The sequence below is a fragment of the Myotis brandtii genome, unplaced genomic scaffold (genome assembly GCF_000412655.1).
Source record: "Myotis brandtii unplaced genomic scaffold, ASM41265v1 scaffold3723, whole genome shotgun sequence".
In the NCBI taxonomy this organism is placed as follows: Eukaryota; Metazoa; Chordata; class Mammalia; order Chiroptera; family Vespertilionidae; genus Myotis; species Myotis brandtii.
Window position 1 is genome coordinate 27,949 of NW_005364312.1, and position 11,365 is coordinate 39,313.

The 11,365-nt window shown below is 33.4% G+C and overlaps 1 pseudogene; it reads right to left on the reverse strand.

Annotated features, from left to right (window-relative positions):
- The window catches only part of LOC102256306, a 58,119-nt pseudogene that overhangs the window by 27,196 nt on the left and 19,558 nt on the right, over nt 1-11,365 (reverse strand).

Genomic DNA, 11,365 nt, shown 5'->3' on the forward strand with positions numbered 1-11,365 from the left:
TCTATAATCGAAACACTGTATCAACTCCAGCTCTGAGATCCCGGCTGGCTGAAAGCAGGTTTCTGGGGTTTTGTTTAGCTTCTATATTTGTAACAATGTTTCAAACTGCAAGCTCAGAGCCGGCAAGGCAGGCGGGGAACGTTGGAGTCCTCCGTCACTGAAGCAAGCAAGCCTCATGTTAGCTTCAAGCTGCCTGGCTGCCGGCCGCCATCTTCGCTGGCAGTTAATTTGCATATCACCCTGATTAGCCAATGAGAAGGGTAGCAGACATAAGGCTAATTGCCATGTTTCTCTTTTATTAGATAGGATAGTAATGGCCCAGTCAACTTGAATACTTAAAAAGGTCCCAACTTAAAGGACATTTTCTAGAAATATATGAATGGTAACCATGTGCCTATTTTCCTAAGCTCCTTCATCTGACAATATTCATCATGTAACTATGGCAAGTCCTTGGAAGACAGATGAAGACAATATTGTAGGGAAAGAAAGGTATGGAACCAAGTAGGGTGCAATGATAATGATGGAAGATAACAAAACAGAAATGGAGATAAGTTAATAAGAAACATGTTCATATCCAAAAATGGAGGTTGGAAAATTGTACATCCACGAGAAGGGGAGCCAACATATAGAGAAAAATTCAGGGAATGGCAAATACACCAAGAAATAAGTCAAAGAGTTTTTGGATATAGGGTTGTCAGAAAAATATATAAAATAATTTCTTAAGATCATCTGGCAAATAAAATAAAAATATCTGTGTAGCACAGATGGTGTGGCTCAGTGGTTGAGCATCAACCTATGAACCGGGAGGCCACAATTTGATTCCTTATAAGAGCACATGCCCCAGTTTCAGGCTCAATCCCTAGTAGGGCACATGCAGGAGCCAGATCAATGATTCTCTCTCACTGATGTTTCTATCTACCTCTCTATCCCTCTACCTACCTCTCCAAAATAAATAAAAATAAAATGAATATTTGAGTAAACATTGTGGAAAACAAGCATAAAGAATATTGGTTCTTTGAAAAAATTGAACATAATATTAAACATATTGGAATGTAGATAAACACATACACATATATGCATCATGCACACAAAATAAAGATACCAACAGTGGCAGATGGCTGCTCCCTTTTATTTAGAGAATATTCTACCAAAAAAAAGTTTAAATTAGTTAACTTACTAAATTGAGAAAAAAATATTAGGAATAGTAATCCTGGTAGTTACCTTTTCAAAATGTACCCAACTGCTTTAAATATTATTTAGACTTTTATTACCCAGTGTGCTTGCTTTAATATGGTTTTTGGCTGCTACTAAATTTATGTAGTCAATTCTCATTTTTGCTATAGCTCTGTTGTATAACATAGCCCCAAACACCAAAACAGAATCTTGAGCCATTTCTGCTTGAGAAAATACAGTTAGGTTCCTGAGTGCCCTTATTCAAAACAATTTCTTTTCTCAATCTATGAATACAGAACTTTGTTTTATGTGGGTTTCTATTTCAATTCATGCCCAAATGAAGCTCATCTTCATTAAATCTCAGGAAAGGAAAGACATAAAGTAATAAATATAAGTAAAGCGAGTTCTAAATCCAATGAACTAGGCATTTGTTGGACTAAATGTTCACACCAGTCACTGAAAATGCCAATGACTCAGAGGTATATGTTAATAAAATGTACCTGGCAGAAAGCTGCATTCTTATAGATTGAAGAGACAGCACAATTCAAATCACTACTAATGGGTAGAATTTTTAAAAAATGACAACATTCAGTTAGAAGATAAGACAAAGTCATGTAAAATATGCATATGTTGGACTTGAGGAAGATGATCATTGACAGTTGAAGGCAAAGGAACAATTAACAGATGAAACCAAGAGGAGGTACACAGGAAAATACATTAATGGAACTTCTACTTTTCCTGCAAACTTATCAATAAAATAAAAGGAAAAAGACCCTAATCTATTTATTAAAACGGAGGGCAGAATGTCAGGAAAGGAGAAGGACAAAAATGGAAACACTTCCATAGTTTCCTTTGTGGTTCAAACTGACCCCCATGTCTGAGAATTAGAAGCCTAAGCTCCAGAGGCCTTCTCATTGGAGGAAATGTTTTGCTTCCATTCATCCCTCAATAACAAAGGAACTAAGAGTAGAAGTGATACCATAAGAAGAGGTAGGTGAGGATTTTCTCTGTGTAAACAACATTCATCATTAGTCTTATATTGGGCCTTCTACATTTTTCTGAATAAATTTAAAACATACACAAGATAATTACTTAAAAACAGATGAGAAAGCAAAGAGTGAAAGCACCCATTTGTCCCAAACTGTGTTGCAGTAGTCAAATGAAGCCTGTTAAATTCATGAAAGAAAAATATTCCTAAACTCCATTCCCTCTGAAAATAAGTATACATCTGAAAAATATCAATAGGGAAATTAAAATGTTAAACTTTTAATGATTATATTGTCCCATAAAAGACTTTTGTATTATATTTTAATTTGATTGCTCCTCATAGTATTCACATAAAAATTCAGAATTGATAGGTATATTATCATTGAACTTTCTTTGTGATATACAATCCTTTCTATAAGAATTTTAAAGAGATTGAAGTTTGCATAATTAATATGTTTAATTATGAGTTTGGTAATACCAACTCAAAGAAAAAAGAACAAATTGTATGTTTAGAAAGAAAAAAGAAAAAAATTGTAAAGTGTTTGTATATATGGGGTCACTGTGGAATATGTACAAGAACTGAGGGAGAATGAGACTCAAGTTCATACTTTGTCAATGAATGACATCAGATTTACGAAGCCTTTAAAGAACAAAGCATGGTGAATCTTCCATTGGGAAGTTGGACTTTCTCATCTCATATATTTGAATACACAACTGATATTCTATTTTGGAAACCATGTGCTTATCAACCTAATGCCCTTCATCTCACCAAATGCTTAGTAAAATTATTGCAAGTCTCTGGAAAAGAGAAAAACAACAGGGAAAAAATGCTATAAAATGGGGGGGAGAGTGAAGAATTAGGAAAGAATGAAATGTGTAGGTAAATTAAATGGAGAGAAATTAACATGGGACAAGTTCATAACCAAAATATTGGGGTGAAAACAGTAGACTTCAAGGAAAAAAGCAGGGCAACTGATGGCAGATAGAGTAAAAGGCAAAGAATATAAAAGATACCAAGAAAGCAATCAATTTAAAGGGGTTTGGGAGTAACAGATTGTCCCCAAAATTGCCAATTTTTTTCTGAGGTCTTTCTGAGAAACAAAAAGAAAAGATCAATGCAAATATTATGCCAAAGTAGCATGGAGGATATCCCAATTAAATCTATCAGGAAGCACATAAACACACAAATACATTGTACACACACACAGGCAGAGAGCTTTTTTGTCCAGAGAACATTTTGAAAAAAAAAATTGTAAATAAGCATACTAGAAGAGAATTTACTGAACTAAGAAAACATTTAGAAACATTATCTCTGTTATTATGTTTTAAAATAATCTTGATTTATTTTAACATTATTCTTTTATTGTTTTGTTTGTTTAGTATATTCTTTGCTGTTCTTATATCTTATAAATTCTTGTTATTGTGATAGCTGTGTTGCATAAAGCAGCCACTAACATGGATTAAAGGTTCTGGAACTCTGTTTCTTAAGAAAATAAAAGGATAAAAATAAAAGTTAAGTTTCTAGGCAGCTCTATTTACAGCACTTATGTCCATGGATTAATTCATAACATACCTTTATTGTATTTAAATTTGCATTTTAAGTCATGCCTGAATGAAACTTAAGTAAACCACAAATGAAAGGAAAGTGAGTTTTAAATGGCAGTGGATGGATTTCAAAATCACGTGACCTAAGCCTTTCTTGGAAATAGTCAGACATCACAAATTTTTAGAATACCAAAACTGCACAGGTATATTATTAATAAATTTGCTTAACAGACAAGATTGAGTCTGCATTGATTGCAACAACAGCACAAATGAAAGAGGTTATGATAGGAGACAATGAATCACAAATTGAAAAAAATAAGAAAAAATTAAGTGAAAAGATGTGTCTGGTGGAGTTGAGGCGGGTGATCGACAGTTGAAGACATAGGTACAAGAAAGGATGAAACAACAAGTAAGGACAGGAAGTAGATTCCTGCCTTTCCTTTTTCCTGGTCACTCTTATCTAGAAAATGAAGGGGCAAGAGAAAATAATTAACTCAGAATGAAGGCACAATATCAAGAAGGAGTAGGGCAGAAATTTGCAACCCTTTCATAGCTTACTCCCTGGTTATAATTGTAGGATATTTTTGAGACTTGGAGACATAAGGTTCCAAAGGACATCTCAGCCGTTAGAGACAATGTTGGATTACGTCTTCCACATCTTGGTGAAAAATAAGCAAATACAGGAAATGTCACAGGAAGAGAAAGTAAAATAGGACTTCTTTGGGGAAAACCTGTGTTCTTTACCCATTTATTTGTTTGGCACTTCTCCTTTTTTCCTGAATAAAATGCAGGCATGCATGCACACATGAGGCAGGTACTTAAGTCATGAGGAAGCATACAGCAAAAGAACCCATGCAACCAAAAGTGTAACTGGAGCAGCATATAAAGCTTGCACCATCATTAAAGGGATACATTGCTAAATTTCATTTAATCTGTAAACAAAAATAAAACTGAAAAATATTATTATTAAATGAAGGATGTTAAACTTTTATGGTTCTATTAGCATTGTATGAAAAATCTTAGTAGTCTCTGAGACTATAGCTTCTCATGTCATTCACATAAAATTTCAAAATTGAGAAATACATTATAAATGACTTTTCTTAATATAAGTTCCTGTATAAATATAGAAAAAGAATTGCAGTGTACCCAATTAATAAGTAGATCAATAAAATGCAAAAAGACAGAACAATTACTATGTTATTAAAGAATATAAACCAAGAAAATTTTTCCAAAAATATGCATGTAATGGGAACACTTAGGAAATATGATCAAGGACAATGAATGGAGTGTGAGCCTAAAGCAAATACTAGAAATATGAATGATATCTGAATGTACACAGTCTTTGAAACAACAGTAGATGGAGAAATTTTACTCAGCAAGTTTGGGGTCTTATCTCATACTAGGAGCCCAGCGTGAAATCGCCCGGTGCCACCCACCCTCCGGTCCAGCCCTGTCTCCCTCCCCGGGCCCCACAGCAGCTGCAGCTGCTGCTGGTCCCCTGCCTCCCTCTCCAGTCCTTAAAGCAGCTGCAGCTGCTGCTGATCAGGCCCTCCCCCAGCGCAGGTGCACGGAGGCCCCTGCCGCCTCTTCCTCAATGCTATATATATATGCTACTAACTTAATGAATGGACAGTTTCCAGAAAAAAATATAGAATGTAAACCATATACCCATAAGTCTCATTCACCTGGTCTTACAAACTTCACAATGAAACTCTGTCAAGATTCTGGGTGAAAGAAGACAAATTTTATAAGGAAGTAACATAAAATGGAAAAAGTATGAATGGGAAAGAATGGAAGGTAGGAAAACAGAAATGGAGAAGAGTTCACAAACAAAACCACTGGTAGAGGAAAGTAGACGTCCAGGAGAGAGAAAGCCAACAAATGGCATGTAGATAAAAAACAAACAAGGAAAAAATAGAGAATATTAAAAGACACCACGGAAGTGGTTATTTAAATGTCTTTGGAGTAAAAGATTGGCAGAGAAATTTACCAATTCTTTTGCAGATATCATCTGAAAAATAAAATGGAAAAAATTCCATATAAATATTATGAAACAGGAACACAAGGAAAGTTTAAACTAGTGAAAAGTTCCCATGTAATGGTAAATGTACCAGGATGTACACACACACACACACGCGCACACACACACACACACACACGCACACACACACACACACACACACACACACACAACAAAGTAAATGAAAGCTACCTTTTGCCCTGAGAATATTGTTCAAAAATTAAAAGGAATGAATCTACTAAATTGAGAAAAATTGCAGGAATATAAGTTCTGGTAGTTACTTCATAAAAACATTTTGATCTCTTTGACATTACTGAGGCTTTTATTACTCATTTTTTTAGATTTAATGTAATTTTGTTTTTTGCTAAATATATATCATCAATTCTCATTGTGGCAGCTATGTTGCATAAAGTAATCACAAATGTGAATTAGCAAATACTGAATCGTGGCTTCCAGAAAAAAAAGAACACAGGATTTGGTTTTTGGTGCTTCTACTCACATTTTTGTCAAGCAATAAATATAAAACATTGTTTATTGTGAGTTTCTATTTTAGCACATACCAAAAGAAGGTTCACCTTATCTTAATCTCTTCTCCAAAAAAAAATGCAAACACCGACCAATACACAAGCGATTTACTTAAAAAAAGATGAAGGGGCAAAGAGAAAAGGCAGCCATTTGTCTAAACCTGTGCCTATAGCAGTAGTTATACGAACATTCCTACATGCATTAAAGAGATATTTTTTAAAATTCCATTCCCTCTGAAAACAAAAATAGAACCAGAAACATGTTATTAGAAAAAGAGGACATTAAATAATTTTTGTTGTTGTTAATCCTCATCCCAGCATATTTTTGGAGAGAGTGAAAGAGAGGGGGGAAATGGAGGAGAGAGAGAGAAATATTGATATGAGAGAGACACATCAACTGGTTGCCTCTGGCAGGCACCTTGGCCAGGGCCAGGGATTGAACCTGCAACCCAGGTACATGCCCTTGACTATGAATCAAACCTGCTATCCTGAATGTGCGGCCAACATGCTAACCACTGAGAAACACCAGCCAGGACCAGGACATTATACTTGTAATGATTATATTGGTATTTTATTAAAATATCTTTTGGAAACGTTGAAGGATAATACCTTTTTGTGTCACTCACATTAAAAATACAGAATTGAGCCAAGTCAGAGTGACTCAGTTGGTTGAACTATATACCATGTACTGCAAGGTTGCTGGTTTGATACCTGGTCAGGGTACATGCCTGCGTTGCTGGTTAAATCCTCTGTTGGGGCATGAAAGGAGGGCAAATGATCCATGTTTCTCTCACACACAGATGCATCTTTCTCTCTATTTCTCTCCTTTCTTCTCTCTAAGCATATACTCAGGGGAAGATTTTTTAAAAAAATTCAAAATAGATGTATTATCACTAACATTTTCTTAAGATATAAACACTTTCTACAAATATTTACAATGAATTGCAGTTTGACAAGTTGATTGTTGTGTCAATAAAATGTTTTAAATGAAGTCAAAATACTATTGTTAAAAATAAAATTTCAGGAAAAATCACATGAAATATTTTTATACCTGATAACACTTAAGTAATATATACAGGGGCAAATGCCTCTCTAATTTACAGTTGACCAATGAATGATATCAGAGGTTAAAGAGACTTTTGAATGGGGAGAGGAATGGGGGAGAAGTCCATAGCAAAGTTTTGAATTACAATACTAGACATTTAGAAGAAGTGTGAATCTTCCATCCTCCCTCAAAGTTTGCATTAAATGGTCCCTTGAACTTGGGGGACAAAAAGGCAGAGATCCTAATTTAATGGATATTTTACCGACAGTATAATAGAGTGGAAATCATGTGCCCGTTAGCCTTTTTTCTTCACCTCACAAGATTTATAGCGGAAAATATGGCAAGTCTCTGGAAAGCAGAAGAAATCAAAGTTCATAGGGAAAGACAGATATGAGATGGGAAAAGAAGAAACTGGGAAGAAAAGAAGTTATGAAAACTAAATAGAGGGAAATTCAAATGTGAAAATTATATCAACAAAATAATTGAGGGAGGAGCAGTAGACTTAAAAAAAAAAAGCTGAGCCAATGAATGGCATATAGGGAAAAAGGCAGACAATGCTAAAGGCATCAAGTAAACAGTTTGTTAGGGTATCAGAATTAAATTAATTAATTTACCAAATTGTTCCTGAAGATTGTCTGAAAAATAACAGTAAAAGAAATTGTAAATATTGCGGGAAAAAATTGTGAATAAAAATCAATTTATTATAAAGTACTCATGCAAAATTAAACTTTGGCAAATGCAGATGAACACACAACACGCACACATAGAAACAGTGGCTGAAAGCTTTCATTTGCTCAGAAAATATTGTTTCAAATTTTAAGCGAGAAAACATCTGCATATAGTGAATTAAGAAGAAAATAAGATTGAGGAATAAAGTTCTGTTAGTTACCTTATAAAAATATTCCTATATTTTTGACATTTTTATAACTTTTTTTTGGTTTGTTAGTTTTACCAAGATCTCTGGTACTACATATAATATAGGATGAGGCAAAAGTAAATTTACAGTTTTTCATTAAATAAAACAATAATTAATAAGTAAAAAATAATACAAGAATAAATTCTGTTTTGTGTATTCACAACTTTAACCTACCTTTGACTCTGCTTGTACTCATGTCTTATGTTTTCAATAGCCATGATGCATATTATAGTTGAAAAAAATATTAATTTGTATAATACTGAACCAGTTTTTCTAGAGAAAATCTGGCTTAGGATAGTAGACATCTAGGAGAAGTGAAAAGCAATGAATGGCATATCAATACAAAGGCAAGAAATGTTAGAGACATTAAGAAAACAGTAATTTTAAATTGTTTGATAGGAAAGGGATGTCAAGACCAATTTACCAAAGTTCTTCTGAAGTTTGTCTGAAAAATGAAATGGAAAGAAATTGTAAATATTGTGGGAAGCAAATGTGAATACAATTCAAATTTATTGTAAAAACACTCATACAAAATTAAGCTTGTCACCTTGCAGATAAACACACAACACACACAAAGGAACAGTGGCTGAAAGCTCTCATTTGCTCAGAGAATATTGTTCCACAATTCAAAGGGAGAAAGGACTGAATATAGTTAATTAAGAAAAAACATTTTGGAATAGAATTTTGCTAGTTATCTTATAAAAATACTCTTAATTTTTTTTTTTACTTTTTTATACATTTTTTGGTTTATTAACTTTAACAAGTGCTTTGCTACTTAATATATATTTAAAGTGGAGCAAAAGTAAATCTACAGCTGTTCATTAAGTAATATAGTAATAAATAAATAATAATGCAAGAATATACTCTGAATTTCATGTACTCAAAACTGTAAACCTACATTTGACCCTGCCTATTTCCATGTCTTATGTTTGCAATAGTCATGCCATGTATTATAGTTGCAACAAAAATTGATTTGAATAATATTGAACCCCTGATTCAAGAGGAAATCTCTGTTAAGTTAGAAGACATAAGGGACAAGTGTTAAGCAATGGATGGCATATCAATACAAAGGCAGGAAATATTAGAGACATCAGGAAAGCAGTCATTTTAAAGTGTTTGGGAGTAAAGCGATGTCAGAACCAATTTACCAAAGTCCTTCTGAAGTTTGTCTGAAAAATGAAACGGAAAGAAATTGTGAATATTGTGGGAAGCAAATGTGAATACAATTTGTCACCTTACAGATAAACACACAACACGCACAAAGGAACAGTGGCTGAAAGCTCTCAGTTGTTCAGAGAATATTGTTCCACAATTCAAAGGGAGAAAGGACTGAATATAGTTAATTAAGAAAAAACATTTTGGAATAGAATTTTGCTAGTTATCTTATAAAAATACTCTTAATTTTTTTTTTTACTTTTTTATACATTTTTTGGTTTATTAACTTTAACAAGTGCTTTGCTACTTAATATATATTTAAAGTGGAGCAAAAGTAAATCTACAGCTGTTCATTAAGTAATATAGTAATAAATAAATAATAATGCAAGAATATACTCTGAATTTCATGTACTCAAAACTGTAAACCTACATTTGACCCTGCCTATTTCCATGTCTTATGTTTGCAATAGTCATGCCATGTATTATAGTTGCAACAAAAATTGATTTGAATAATATTGAACCCCTGATTCAAGAGGAAATCTCTGTTAAGTTAGAAGACATAAGGGACAAGTGTTAAGCAATGGATGGCATATCAATACAAAGGCAGGAAATATTAGAGACATCAGGAAAGCAGTCATTTTAAAGTGTTTGGGAGTAAAGCGATGTCAGAACCAATTTACCAAAGTCCTTCTGAAGTTTGTCTGAAAAATGAAACGGAAAGAAATTGTGAATATTGTGGGAAGCAAATGTGAATACAATTTGTCACCTTACAGATAAACACACAACACGCACAAAGGAACAGTGGCTGAAAGCTCTCAGTTGTTCAGAGAATATTGTTCCACAATTCAAAGGGAGAAAGGACTGAATATAGTGAATTGATTAAAAAAATTAGAATAAAGTTTTTATTTATCTTATAAAAATACTCTTAATTTATTTTGACTTTTACAATTTTGTTTTGTTTTGTTAGCTTTAACAAAATTTTTGCTACTCAATATATAGTATATACAAGGTGGGGCAAAAGTAAATCTATAGCTGTTCATTAAATAATATAGTAATCTATATTAATAAAAGTATAATATGCTAATTAGACTGGACAGCCAAACGACCTTCTGGACATTCTTCCAAATGACCTTCCAGATGAAGCCATAGGGCTGCAAGGGCTGAGCCCCTTGCATGATTTTCATGCATCGGGCCTCTAGTTAATAAATAATAATGCAAGAATATACTCTGAGTATCGTGTACACACAACTATAAACCTACTTTTCCCTCTTCCCCTTACTCATGTCTTTTGTTTTAAATAGCTATGCTGAGTTTTACAGTTACAACAATAATTGATTTGGGTAATATCAGACCCCTGTTTCAAGAGGAAATCTGTGTTAGGATAGAAGACATCAGGGTCAAGTGCTAAGCAAGGAATGCCATATCAATAAAAAGGCAAGAAATGTTAGAGACATCAGGAAAGCAGTCATTTAAAAGTGATGGGATTAAAGGGATACAGAACCAATTTACCAAAGTTCTTCTGGAGTTTGTCTGAAAAATGAAAGGGAAAAAATGTTATTTATGAGAAAAAAACCCAAAGACATTTCTGCAATATTGAAAAATAAGTACATAAAAGTAACTAAGGATTCAGATAAAGACACACACACACATGTACACATGCACAAACATACTTGCAGGCACCCAAACAGTGGCTGAAAGCTCCCTTTTGAGGAAATTAAAAGGTGAAAAAGGAATTCATGAATTGAGAAAATTATAAGAATATTAGTAATGATAATTACCTTATTAAATTTTAGTGATCCTTTTTACCTTACATAGTCTCTTATTATTAACATTTTAACTCTTTTTTTCTTTTTAAATCTTTTTAAAAATTTATTTATTTATTTTTTTATTGTTTTTATTACTTAAAGTATTACAAAGGGTATTGCATATGTGTTCTTTTTTTTCCCCCCGCCCTTGACCTTCTGGCCTCCCCTACCCCCCAGTGTCTTATGTCCATTGCT